Source organism: Podarcis pityusensis, assembly GCF_964106645.2.
Source record: "Podarcis pityusensis genome assembly, chromosome: 3".
Lineage (NCBI taxonomy): Eukaryota > Metazoa > Chordata > Lepidosauria > Squamata > Lacertidae > Podarcis > Podarcis pityusensis.
In genome coordinates, this window is record NC_138026.1 from 118,774,454 (window position 1) to 118,789,034 (window position 14,581).

The window sequence follows — 14,581 nt, forward strand, 5'->3', positions numbered from 1 at the left end:
AATAGCTCTTAATAGGATTAGGAAGTCCTTCCTACTGCTAAGCTCCACCTGTTCTGGTTGCCTCGTCTCAAAAAGGATATTGTAGAGTTGGGAAAGGGGGACAAAAATGTTCAAGGCTTGCAGCATATGAGACTTGTAGGATAGAGAAAAGGCGAGGGAGAGTTGATATAATAGAAGTTTATAAAATTATGCACAGCATACAGTAAGTGAACAGAGAGGTTCCCCTCCCCCATGCTTTCCTAACACTGGATCTCAATGGACCTCCAATGAAGCTAAATGTTGGGAGGTTCAGGACAGATGAAAGAAAGCACTTCTCCATGCGGTGCCTAGTTAAACTATGGAACTCCCTGCCACCGGAGGCATTGAGGGCCACCAACCGGGACAGCTTTAAAAGACGATTGGGCAAATTCTTGGAGGAGAGGGCAATTAATGGTTGATCTTTGCTCAGCTTGAACCTTGCTGGGGGGTTTCCCATAGGCGTCTAGTTGGTCACTGTGAGAACAGGATGCTGGACTTAGGTGGACCATTGGTCTAATCCAGCAGGATCTTCTTGTGTTCTGAGTTTAAGGCTGTTGCAGTTCTGCCTCTCTCCTCAGTGGGCAGGGAAAATGCAACAGCCCCCTCGCTGCCGTCTGCAGATCCTGCAATGGCTCGACATCTATCCCCTTTCTCTACACACACACACACACCCCTTTTCAATCTCCTTTTCTCCGGGCTAAAGCGCATGCATCTTCTCCCCCATTTCCTCCAGCAACCTCGGCCTCCTCTCCTTCCGGGCTCTGCCCACCTCCTCCTTGAGCTCCCCTGCCTAGGACTGAAAAGCGCACAATAAACAGCCCTCGTCTCCTTCAAATTCACCTTGAATGCAGTAAGGTGGGTTGGAAGTGCGTAGGGGTGGGGTGGGGGTGGAGAGGAGAGGGGGGAGGAATAGCTTTCCTTTCTCTGACAATAATCAGTAGAGTGGCTGGGGGAGGGAAATAATGGCTTAAAAAAGAGAGAGAGAGAAAGAGACACACTGTACAGTATCACTGCAGCAGCCTGCATGCAGTCTCAGAAATTCTCGGTTCTACTCCACCGCAGTGATGTCAGCTGCAAAAGATGGCTACTCCCTCCCTCCCTCCCAATTCTCCCCCCACTTCTCTCTCCCCCCCAACCCTGTTCCCAGTTTCATCATCAACAGCAGTCAAACTCCAATGCACAGCACACGTTCTGCGCACACAGAGACCTCAAACCTTCCTATTATCTTGCTATTTGCGTCTACATAGGTACCTGAGAGTTTGCTGTTTGTGTTGGGTTTTAACAGGCAGGGTTAAACCACGCTGCAGGATTTCTCTGTTTTGCATGCACGTCTAGCTCTCTTTTAATCAGGAGCCACCTTTCATAGGTACTGAGAGGGTTGTTTGGGGTCGTTTTTGTCCTCAAATTATAGCAAACCACCTGGAGCTTTTGCAAAACCAGAAAGAGGGGCATAGACATAGCTGTCAACGTTTCCCTTTTTTTAAAGGGAAATTCCCTTATTCCAAATAGGATTCCTCGCAAGAAAAGGGAAAAGTCGACAGCTATGGGCATAGAATTGCCCATAAAGAGGAAATCTCCGGGACGTGGAAGCTGTTGACAATCCGCATGTTAAAGGCTGTTGTTCGTAAATGATGTTGTGAGTTACCCAACTCGGACCTCCAGCATTCCATGATGGATGACGACCGAAACAGGATGGTGGGGCGTGTGTGTGTGTGATTGTGTGTTAATCTGAGATTGTCAGCATGCACATAAAGGATGCCCATGACGTGCCCGAAATCTGGGGCACTCCACTGCAGCGTACATGCGTGTGGATCCGTACATACATCCACAAGCGCCCCCGCGGAAGAGGAGGGCGGAGAGACTAGGACCCGCGCGCGCACACAAACATATCCAAGCGATGAGTTCATTCAATCTCCCCAGCCAAAGAGCTGTCAAGGTGGGACCCCTAGATGACCTTTTCTGGTCAAGGTGAAAGCTCAAGAGGATTCTTGGCTATGAGAGGTGGGGCGGGGTGTGTGTGGGACGCGTTAAGAAACCAGCCTCTCCTCCCTCCCCAGACGGCTGTCGAGAGAGGCCGCGGTGGATCTTCCAAAGCGCTTCTTTTATTCCCCCCCCACACACACTTCTCCCACTCCTGCCTTAGCAGCTGGGCCGTGGGTGCTGCTGTGGTCCCTCTTAGGCACCCCCAAAGCCTCACCTCTCCCTCTACTTCCCCAAAGATCCCATCAGCACCGCCGGAGGAGGAACTCAGACGGAAAGGCAAAGGGCATCTCCAAGACCTTGCGCAGAGCGCTGGTTGAAAGGCGAAGCGGGCGAGGAGGAAACAATAGGTGTAGGGGGCTGATAAAGCAGCTGCTGGTAGCGTTTTTTTGGGGGGGGTTGTTTTTTAAAGGAATAATCCCTCCAGGACTAAGGGGAGGAGGGCAGAGCGAGGAGGAGGAGGAGGAGTTGCTGCTGGAGAGCCCTGCGGAAGGGCAGGCAAGCGGGCAAGACAGGCGCGGAGGTTTTCTCCGAAGGAAGGACATCCTTTGAGGCTGCCCCTCTCCTTCCCCTTCCCCTCCCCCTCCCCATCCCCCAGGTGATCTGCAGCCTCCTTTCTTTCTCTTCCTCCTCCTCCCCCCATCTCTCCCCCCCCCCATCCTGCCTGGGATGGCGCTTCCCGGGTCTCCAGACTGAGCTTCAACTACAGAAGCGCCTCACAGCCGCGTCCTGCCTGCCTCTCTCTCTCTCTTTGCAAGACACAGCGCTGCCTGGACCATCGCGGGGGGGTGGGGGGGACGACCCCGGCTTGCCTCCTCCCCGGACTGGTCCCATGGACGCATCTTTTCCTCTCCGGAAGGTTTGGAAGAGTCTCAAGTCCTGCTTGCGGATTTTTAAAAATATATATATTACCCCCCTCCTCCTCTCCTCCTTTTGCTCCAGGAAGACTACCCCCCTCACCCCCCCCACTCCCGACAGCATCTTTCTCCCCCCTCCCCCTCTCTCTCCGTCTTCTTGTTCTCCCGCTCCCCCCACCCCAGCGAAGAAGCTACCCCCTGGAGGGACAAACCGAGCCCTTCCCATAAAGGGGAGCCTGGAGATGGAGAAAGTGGGGGGGGGAGTCTTGTTTTCTGTGCTGGAGGGGTTGGTTTGTTGTATTGGGGGCTTTTGGGGGGTGTGGCGTCGTCCGAAGCAGCTTTAAAGCAAAGAAACAACAACGACAGCAAAAAAAAAAGAGCGTTCGGGAGAGGATGCTAAATGGAACGTCCGCGTCCAGGCGCAGTCTACCGGCTCTTGAATATCAGCTGCTTGCGGAGGCGGGGCACGCGGAAAGGCTGGTTGGGGCGGGAGTTGCTGCTTGTGGGCTTTTCCCGGAGGCAGCTGTCCGGCCGCGGTTGGAAGCAGGAGCCTGGCTGCAGTGAGGCTGGTCCTCTGGAGAAGAAACTCCAGTCGGGTGTTCGTAGGAAGCTCGCGCTCTTGGGTGTCGTGGGAAAGGGGACTCCGCGGAGTTTCCCGTGCCTCCTCCCGGGGAGCTGGAGAGGTGAGGACGGAGAGGGACTTTGGACCAGGGAAGGTCCTGGGAGGTGTTTGGTGCTGCACGTGTGTGTGTATGTGTGTGTGTGTGTGTGTGTGTGTGAGAGAGAGAGAGAGAGAGAGAGAGAGAGAGAGTTTTTGCTTTTGGTTGGTGGGGGAATCGCATGATAATCCTAACGTGGAGGGAATAATCTTGTTGGTGGCCTGCAAAAGGAATGACGCTGCTTGTATTTGCCCGCATTTATTTGGGGGGGGGGGACAGGCGGGTGCCCCCCCCACCACTCTGGTGGAGGGCTGTGTGTGTGTGTGTTGGCTTAGGGAGGCGGCAGAGAAGAGACGCCGAGGGTTCGATCTCATGGGTCTCTTTTAATCTGGGGCACCTTGGCAACCCCCCCAATTCCATTTTTAAAAATACGTTTTTTAAAAAAAAAAACACTGGGGGGGGGGTGACCTTTGGCCAGGCTCTGGCCAAACCCATCTACCTAAGCAAGAAAGGGCTTTGAAGCTGGGGCGAGGATACGCTTCTGTGTGCGTGTGCGCGCGGTGGCCGGTGTGTGCGGGGGGGGGGGCGAGATCTGGTTCTCTCCCCCTCCCTCTCCCTCCTCTTTCTGCTGCTGCATTTTGCATGAGCTATCTAGGTCATTAGCATTTTAGCGTATGCAAGACTTGACAAAGCAGGAGACAGATGGGCCCCCGCTTCGCCGCCGTGTGGCCCCCCCTCCCCGCCTCCCTCCCTCCCTCCACCCCCCCCCCCTTTTGGACCACTTGGGACCTTCGCTTTAGAAGACTGGCTGCAGCAGTCAAAGACTGGCTTCCTGCTTTCTTTCTTTCTTTCTTTCTTTCTTTCTTTCTTTCTTTCTTCCCTTCCCTCTCTGCTTCTCCTTCCATCCTTCCTCCCCGCCGAGCGCAGGCCTGGCAGAGGCTGCGCGCTCAGAGCATCCTTTGCAGAAGAACCAAAGCGCAGCATCACCGACGCAGCATCCGCAGCATCAGGACCAGTAGGGATGCTATTCTTCTTCTTCTTCTGTTTTCCAAAGATGCTCTTGCAGGGATGGGTCCGGCGGCGTGCGGGGCGATGGCGGGGGGAGGATATAAGGGCATTGGCTTCTCCCCTCTCCCCACAACCTAAGGTCCTCTCCCCCCCCACTCCCTTCTCCTCCGCCCCACTTCTCCTCCTGGCATCAGCTCTTGTGGGGGACGGGGGGGCGGAGAAACAGGGCCCACCGCCCACTGCAGAGCAAGCAGATCTGACAGCGGCGCCCGCGAGGGGCTTAAGAACAAAGACGCCCTTTTGCAGAGGCATCGTCATCGCCTCCCTCCCCCCACTATTGTTTGTGGGATGGGGTGGGATGGAAGTGGGGGTGGTGGGAGAGAGGAGAGAAATAGAAGCAGTTTTGGGGAGTGAAGTTGGCTGATCTGACGCCCCCCTCTCTTCCCCCTCCCCACCTCCACTCCACTCCACTTAGAGGGTGGGGGGCTTGCCCACCTCAATTTGGGCTGCCGCTGCCGCTACCCCTGCCTGCCTGCCTGCCTGCCTGCCTGGGGCAGGATCAGGACCAGCCGAGGCCCCCTTTCTGCGTGTTCACAGCGGACCTTGATTTAAATGTCCATACAATTAAGGCACGCGGTGAATGCTAAGGACGAGGCTGCCGCATCGTCGGTGGGGTGGGCGCGGGGGGGGACGGCAAGCCAAGCGACCCAGCAGCCTGACGCGGCGGCGGTCTCTGGATGATGCGCCAGGCAGTGCCAAAGCCCCCCCCCCCCGCTGGATTTCCACTCTAGCCCCCAGCCTCTGCGGAAGGAAGCCCCCCGTCCACTCTGACCCACACGCCTCGGACGCCCCCCAGGTAAGTGTGTGCAGAGAATTCTTGCACCACCAGCGCCACTTCCATCCGTTGAGCATGCTTAACTCTATGGCGGGTGTGGGGGCGGCGGCGTTGGATTGGGGCCCTGATGTGTTCTGGGCTTAGCCAGCCTTGCCCCGACAGAGAAACCCCCTCCTCTTTTTAGTTTCCAACGGGAGCTGCCCTATGGGGTGTCTTCTACCCCCACCCCCATAGGGGTCACCTTCTGGGCATGTGGGATGAGAGACACCCACGGGGTGTCCCACCTAGGAAGCAAAGGGATTTCTCTTGAAATGCCCCTCGTTTTTTGGTGGCTTTTTTGTTTTTTCAAAATTTCCCCACCTGCCGCCAGGCCCCTCAGCCCTAGAGATTGCTGATAGCTTGTCATTTCTGTGGGGATAATTGGGGGGGGGGGGTTGGATATGGAAGCGCTGCGTGTCTTGCTGTGCATCACTGAAAAAAAAAGGTTTACTACAGTGGCTTGTAGTCAGCTGAGTCCTACTCAGAGTAGACCCATTGAAATGAAGTGAGCCGTGCCCATTAACGTCCATGGGTCTACTCTGAGTAAGGTTGCATGCCACCCAGTGTTTTGTTTCGAAATGATGGGGTGGGGAGGGACAAATCGAGTAGGGCACGTTGCTACCCTGACTGCAGATGAGGCTGTAAATCTTTTTTTTAAAAAAAGAATAAAACAAAACAAAACCCCAAAGAACAATTCTTTTGTAAATAAATTAATATTACAGGCGTGTGACAAATGTAATAGGCAATCAAAGCTTGCAAAGGAATAACCTATTGAGAACAAGAATGTATAGATAGTATGGAAAGCTAAACATGATAGATAATAGATAGGTAGATATAGATATAGATATAAAATATCAATCGATTTCTAGAAATTTGACATACACAGAAAGCTCATAGAGCTGTTAAAACGCAGACTAGGCTCCAACTAATGTTAAGCACTTTTAGGTTCCACTGATTTTAACAGGAGAGGAACCAATGTAAGTCCAAATTTCTCCTATTGAACTCAGTTAGTGCTTAAATGTGAATGGATTGTGGCCATGTTCTATCAGTGTGTGTGTGTGTATGAGCATTGTATGGGCTTTTTTTTTTTTTTTGCAATTTACATCATAGTGCAATCAGTGAGGAAACTCCCATAGATTTTAATGGCAGCGTGTAATTGAGATATAAGTGATAAGCATTTATAAAATCTGGGTATGACTGCAAAAAAACAACATTGCACATAATCACAAGGCTACTGTCTAGAACCATTAAATAGGAGTAGTGTCACTGGCTGTAATGCAGTGTGGATGTCACAGAAACAATTGTGTGTGTGTGTGTGTGTGTACACACACACACACACACACACACATAAGCTTTCATGGCAGATTTTTATTGGTTAGATTTGTCATTTAATTTTCTCATCATGTTGTTGTATATTTTACATCTGCAAAAGATTTATCTGCACAGGCTTGTTCTCCTGAATGCAAAGACTGCATGTTTCTGCAGAATGACATAAGCAAACTTAATACGATTTGCCCTGCAATTTTATTGTTATTATTATTGTCATTAGTAGTAGTACTATCATGATTATTTACTGCGATTATTATTTCAAAAGGTCATTTGGGATATCAGTTTGCCTTTCTGCAGCAAACAGCTATCTCTCTCTCTTGCGTACCTTCTGCTGAGAAATCAAAAATTTCCTCTCTAGCCATGCATGGCTTTCATTTATTACTGGGAAAGAGTTCTGTGGGATTATACAGATAACCCACATTTTAAACAACACCCAAAACAAACGCATCATAATGGAAAATATACCCTCTCCTAGCATCGATACACAGATGTCCAGTGGGGAGGGCGGTTTTGCAACTCCCCTCCCCCAACCCCCAACTTTAAAAATATAATTTAAAACCGAAGGACCCCAGGAGGGGGGCAGCCCCATGTGTGTGATATAGGGGGGGCGAGGGGGAGAGGTTGCTTGTCAGCCTCCTTGCCGGATAAACATGCCATTTGTTTCCTTTGTATGGTAATACAGACCTTGCCCCCCCTCCCCACAACCACCTCACCCCCAACAGCTGCCCCAGCATCTCCACAATGGGGACCAATTACCCTACAGAATTGACCCCCCCCCCCCACCGTTCAATTCATTTTACATCCCCTCCCTCCCTTCCTCGCCGCAGAGAAGGCAGCATATAGATGGCAGCGGGAGAGGGGGGAGGAAGGTGGGGGAGGAGATAATAAACCAAATTATTTATAGGATCAAAAGAAAAAGAATCAGAGGAGGTGGTAAAATAAAGGGGGGGTGGCCCTCTCCAAAGAAGGGGGGGAAATGGCCCAGGGAAGCTACAGACTATAGACAAAGCCAGCTGCCTTGACTTTGAGGGCCTGTGTTTTAAGGTGGGGGGTGGGAACACCCCCCCCCCATGAAAACCCTCTAAGATAAGGAGGTGGCAGAACGAAGGGGGCTCTGATCAATATTGGAAGCTAGGAATCGTTTCGGCTTTTTATTTCGAAGAAAATGTGTTTTCGCCCCATTTTAAGGCAATGGGTTTTAAGTGCCTTCCAAAGAACCCGTGCTAGAGACGCTGCTGGATCATGCCCCTTATTTCAAGAGTGAGCCAATAATAAGAAGAAGAATCGTAGAATTCTAGAGTTGGAAGGGAACCCCAAGAGTCATCTAGTCTAACCCCCTGCAATGCAGGAATGGCTGTTCTTCTAAGTAAGGCCTTGTCGTTTGCAAGCCGGGCTGTCTGCATTGGGGGCAGGGGGGGAGAGCGTGCTGATGGGAGTTGTAGTCCGAACCACCTGGAGGGCGCCAGGTTGAAGAACCTAGGTCTGCAGCCGCAAGCAGAAGCGAGAGCAAGAGGTCACTGTGGACAAGGCAGGCCAAACCTTTTCAATGCAGTTGACTCGCCACATCAACAGGAACCTAGGAAGGCGTATTATACCAGGCTCTTTGTCCACTGATCCATGTGTTGTCCGCTCTGGCCGGCAACCGCTTTTTTGGGCCTCAGGCAGAAAGAAGTCTTTTCCCAAAGAGCCTTTGGATTTGGAAGATGCAGAGGGCTTGAACCCAAGGTTAGGTACCTTCTGCATCTGAAGCATGTGCTCTGAGCCGCTGAGCTGCCCTCCTCTGCCGTCTCCTGCAAGTCATCCAGCCCCCAGTCACCTGACCCTAGAGAAAGCAAGCGAGTTGGAACATTAATGCACATCAGGAGCAGCTCTGTGGGCAACGCATTGTGGCTGGTGGCTGCAATTCGGGCTGCATTTATGCATGGGGAGTTTGCCCATGCATTAAATGCAACAAACTTTATTTATTTTTAAATAATGTTGTTTACACAAAATGTGACATTATTCATTTCACTTTCAACAGAATAACTTATTACATGTTGACTTCCTGTCCTTGAATCGGTGATGTTCCCATTGCCTTCCTTTATTTGCTGCCATAACTGCCATTTATTTTCTATTGTATTATAACTTATGTTATCATTTATTCTCTTTCCCTTGCCTATTATTCAACTCCTGCTTGCAGTTTTATTTGGCTATAGGTTTTTTTTCTTCCAATAGCCCCCAAAGGACCTCCACTCTTCAACAAAGTTCTCCTCTGTCTTTATCTCTTATTTTTGCTGCCCACCTCGGCATCTCTGTGTAGTCGTTGACCTTTAAAACCCATTGTTCTTTCATTGGGACGTCTTCGTCTTTCCTTTTCTGCGGATACAGGATTCTGGCTGCGATAGAAGCACACACAAACAACCTGACCATCTCTTTTGGAACCTCTAAATGCACTGAACTTTAGAGCAGACATTGCATGCCTTGCAGCTGCCACCCCTTCTCAGTTAGGCGTAGATCGGAACAGGCCATTTCTGCTTACGAATACAGGGATCCTGGAACACGGGAAGCTGAGACCAGTGGTTCATCTCACTCAGTGCTGTTGACACTGGCTGGCAGCAGCTCTCCAGAGTTTCCTGGCCCTAGCTGGAGATGCCATTCTGGGTGCATGGAAGATGCTGTCCCACTAAGTTCCTTCCTAAAGATCCCACAGAGTGACAGATACTTTTAAGACGACATCTGTCCCCTTGCAAGCTGAGTGGCACATTTGAATGGGCGTCTAGGCCAAAGTCGGCGTCCAGCGCAGGAAGGGGCAAAAACCGCAGCATGTTGGACAGATGCAAGGATGGATCCTGCATCCCACTGGCACCCCAATAAAATATATTCAGGGTCAAAGCCCCCACATTAATTCAGTGCGTAAGCAGCACTCCTGAACATAGGCTGGTGTGTTGCAGCCTAGCAGGACCCTTGATCCTAAAGTCAACACCACTCATTTCAACGCAGTTCATTCATTTCCCCAGATTTGTTCGTCCTCCACCAAAGCGGCGAGAGGATTCCACTTCTATCTGAAATAGCGCAGGTGCCAGTCGTTACTTGATCAAGGGAGCAAAAAGAGAACGGTTTTGTTTATTGTACTATTCATATAAAGTGGTTTAAGTGGTTTGGGGACTGCACCACAAATCTGGGGCAGGGGAGAGATACTTTTTTCTCCTCCCCCCCTGTTCTTCATTCATGGGAAAATTTATCCTGACTATTCTGCTCAGTGGGCTTTCCAGGTAGCTTGCTGAACAGAAACCCAAACCATTTCCCCAAAACCCATTAACCTAAGCATCAAGGAACGAGGATCCACAGCAAGCCGACCATAAAAATGGCAACGAAACCTATATTTGGTGGCCTCATAATTCACTGTTCTCTTGTCTCCCTCCCATAGGAATTCTTTTAAAGGTGAAAAAGCAATTCTTTTTAAGGTCACCTTGCAGATACAGGAAGGACTCTTGGGTCTCTGAGTAAGGTTGCAGTCCTAGGCATGCTTTTTTGATCTTAGAAGAAGTCCCATTCAGCCAGTGCTTCCCCCCCCCCTATTAAAATGTTTAGGGGCACTCTCATTTTCCTACTCCTATTGAAATACTGCCCCTCAAAAAGGCCAAACTTAGATTCACAAAATTCAACAGAAAAAAGCACTGCATTCAGCTCAATGAGACTCAGTTCCAAGCAAACATACTTAGGGACTGAGCTGCGAGTTATCGAAGTCTAAAAGGGGTGCAAAGTGGGGTGGCTCAATTTGACACACACCCCCTTCAGAAGCCTATTGACATCTGCTTATTTATTTCAGTGCAATGCATATCCTCAAGATCTTGACATGGCTGGCATTAGTCTTAGTAATTTAGCGGCATTCGTGTCTATGGCACTTTGCAGAGGAATAAACAAATGCAGGTCTCCGCCCCAATGAGCTACCAAAACAGCAGAGAGGGGAGAGGAAAGAAAGGGTTTAGAAACCAAAAATCACCCAAGTTTTGATCAACAAACAGTACAGTGATACCTCGGGTTACATACGCTTCAGGTTACATGCGCTTCAGGTTACAGACTCTGCTAACCCAGAAATAGTAACTCGGGTTAAGAACTTTGCTTCAGGATGAGAACAGAAATCACGCGGCAGCAGCAGGAGGCCCTATTAGCTAAAGTGGTGCTTCAGGTTAAGAACAGTTTCAGGTTAAGAACGCACCTCCAGAACGAATTAAGTACTTAACCCGAGGTTCCACTGTGTCTAAAATAAAAGGCACGATAAAGTGAAGATCAGAGCCATTAGTGCAAAAAAACAAACCCAAACTCACATCATGCAGAGTCTAAATTCACAACTCAAATGATTTGTGTTTGTTTTGCCGTGTTTGCTAAATATCTTCAGGGGTGGCCAAAAGTTGGATCTCAGGAGTTAATCGAGTGTGGGGCAGAAAGGGGGACCAGCCTCAAGTCAGAACCCATTCCAGATCTCCCCAGGAAAACCTCCTTGCACCTGATTAGAGGATCTTGCAAGATCTGAATCACCCAAGAAGGAAGTTGGAGGTGGCAGAGCCTGGCTCCAGAGCTGAAGGCACATGGCTAAATGCTCATCTCATCATGCATTCTCCCTCTCACCCACACTGTGAGGTCTGCAGGGGGGTGGGGGATGCTAAAACAAAATGGGAACCAAGATTTCTTGTGGGGCTTGAAATATGCGTCTCATTGAACTGGATCCAGAGATCTCATGGGTATATTTTCTCAGTACCTTTCGCAGATGGAGAGGAAGAGGCCTCCATTATTTTGTTGACAGTTTTAACAAATAAAAAAAGGAAGAAATCACATTTCCCCGTGTCTTATTGTTCCTGCATGTGCCAGTCGCTGAAAATGGCTCACCTCCACTGACTGTCCCACGGTTAACGTGTTGGGGTTTGGGAAACAGGCCTAATGAACTTATGATAATCCTTTTCACCATTTCTTGCCCTTGTCTCTAACAGGCATATGTATTAATTGTTTTTGTTTGTGTATTTGCCCCACGGAAGTGCAAACTATGACCCCAGATTTCCCCCTCCCAATACTGCTAAGATCAGGCTTCCTCAACCTCAGCCCTCCAGATGTTTTTGGCCTGCAACTCCCATGATCCCTAGCTAGCAGGACCAGTGGTCAGGGATGATGGGAATTGTAGTCTCAAAACATCTGGAGGGTCGAGGTTGAGGAAGCCTGGCTAAGATGATGGTGGTGATTGATTTGCATATCTCTCTGTCTAGCAACAGATATTTCTACGTGGCCCCAGAAGTTCAGCCATGGAAGAAGCAGCTAGCGGCACAATCTTAACCATGCCTACGCCGCCGTAAGTCCAATTGAATTCAGTGGGGCTTACTTTCAGGTAAGTGGGGTTAGGATCACAGGCTAAGCCAGGAAGAGGTGAGAGGAAGAAGGGAAGAGGCAAAGGAGTGCTGGATAAATTTGCATTTAGGTTTTGTTACGTATTTGGGGTGAAAAGCATTCAAGAAACTCCCGTATGAACGAACCTCTCCATCTCATTTATTGCTTCAGTTTTTCCTGCCTCTAGGAAGGCCTGTAAGTCAATGGCAGAGGACTGCGTGCCCAAGTTTGTGGGCTCGATCCCCACCATCCCCAGTTATAAAAGGATCTCAGATTCATGAGAAGATCTGCCCAAATTCTGGACCATCGTTTGTCAGGAAATGAGCAAAATACTCAAAACATCCCAGTCCACCTTTAGCGCAGCTTTGTTTACTAAATCTGTGGGGTGATAAATTGAAAAGCTTCAGCTCCCATGAACTCTAGCCAGAAGCTAAATTGCCCCCCAATGAAGAACCTTGCAGGATTTGCAACTTTCGCTTTCGGTATGAAAATATATGCAGTTTTGCATGAGCTAAAAAACAAAACTCATAAATTTCGTGTTGCCAAAAGCTTAGAGGGCCCTGAAAAATTCTAGGCTGCTTGGTGGGGATTTTATCTTATATGCAGACACACAGAGGTCTCCCTTTGCACAGCATGAAATTGGGTTTTCTGAAGGTCTTGAGTGCTTTACCAACCTAATATTGTCTCTCTTGGATATAATGCACAGCTGTTTTGTACTTCTAGTCTTTCTGTTGTACTGATTTGCTTGATTTATTCAATAAAATCCTTTCTGAAAAATTAAAACAAAGATTTGTGAGAAGATTTTTGCCTAAGACAAAAGCATCCTTCCCAGATCCCACAAATCTCCCTATTTTCCAGGGACAGCCTCAGATTTACAGAAGCCTTCCTGGTTTCTGATTTGATCCCGGAATGTCCCGCTTTTCCTTAGGACATCTCTATTTTCATCGGAGAAATGTTGGAGGATATGGAGTTATGCGATACCCGAGCCAATAAGGAAATAAATAACTACACAATCTTCAGAAGACCTCTGAAGGCAGCCCTGTATAGTTTTATTATGTTTTTATATATGTTGGAAGGGACGCTGGTGGCGCTGTGGGTTAAACCACGGAGCCTAGGGCTTGCCAATCAGAAGGTCGGCGGTTCGAATCCCCGCGACGGGGTGAGCTCCCGTTGCTCGGTCCCTGCTCCTGCCAACCTAGCAGTTCGAAAGCACATCAAAGTGCAAGTAGATAAATAGGTACCGCTCCAGCGGGAAGGTAAACAGCGTTTCCGTGTGCTGCTCTGGTTCACCAGAAGCAGCTTAGTCATGCTGGCCACATGACACAGAAGCTGTCTGCGGACAAACGCTGGCTCCCTCAGCCTATAGAGTGAGATGAGTGCCGCAACCCCAGAATCGGCCACGACTGGACCTAATGCTCAGGGGTCCCTTTACCTTTTATGTATGTTGGAAGCTGCCCAGATTGCCTGGGGCAACCCAGTCAGATGGGTGGGGTATAAATAATAAAATTATTATGGAATAGGACACCCTGTTTTCATCAGAGAAATGTTGGAGTGTATGCCTTTCCCAGCCTGATGTGCTCCAGATGTTAGAATCACAGAATTGTCCAACCCGCTGCAATGCAGGAATCTCAGCTAAAGCATCCCTGACCATTCCAATCCCAGCCAGCGCTTGGCTCCAGGTTGAAGAAGACTGCCCAAGATCTTGGAGAGCTGCCAGTCAGAGATAGCACAGCTGGAGTTGGTGGCCTGGCAACGTCACATGTATTGCTTAACAGCTGTAGCAGACACCCATTCATGTGCTGCCTGGATGTGATGGTCATAATGACGTCGGAAGAGCCCTGTTGGACCAGACCGCCGTGGCCTGCCAGAGCATTTGTTTTGCATGCCGCATGTTCTGGGTTCAAACCCTGGCGTCACCAGGCCAGCATCCAAAACCCTGCAGAGCTGCTGCCAGTCCGTGTTGAGTTAGATGGACCAATGGTGCATAAGGGAGTTTCCTGTGTGCCTGCGAGTGCCACAGGCAGGCCATGAAAGTGGTAGCCTCCTGCTTCTCCTTGCACCCCAGTACAGTGGTACCTACGCTTCAGGTTACATACGCTTCAGGTTACAGACTCCGCTAACCCAGAAATAGTGCTTCAGGTTAAGAACTTTGCTTCAGGATGAGAACAGAAACCATGCCCTGGCGGCGTGGCAGCAGCAGGAGGCCCCATTAGCTAAAGTGGTGCTTCAGGTTAAGAACAGTTTCAGGTTAAGAACAGACCTCTGGAACGAATTAAGTACTTAACTCGAGGTACCACTGTACCTGATAGTCAGAGCTAGACTGCCTCTCGAGATGGCTGAAGGCCACTGAGAGAATTCTCCTCCAGGAATTTGTCTAATCACCTTTTAAAGCCTTCCAGGTTAGCGGCCATGATCACATCTTCCAGCCAAGTGTAAATTAATATTTTAGTGTGGCAGCACACACACTTTGGAACTCCCCGCCAATTGACACCAGGCCAGCG

The 14,581-nt window shown here is 49.7% G+C and overlaps 1 long non-coding RNA gene across 1 annotated transcript; it reads left to right on the forward strand.

The window, feature by feature from the left end:
* The first annotated feature begins 5,665 nt into the window (after positions 1 to 5,665).
* LOC308474775 lies at positions 5,666 to 12,604 on the forward strand. Its single transcript, XR_013984950.1, has 2 exons — positions 5,666 to 9,415; positions 9,456 to 12,604. It is a non-coding gene; the product is annotated as an uncharacterized lncRNA (long non-coding RNA).
* Positions 12,605 to 14,581: the final 1,977 nt, after the last annotated feature.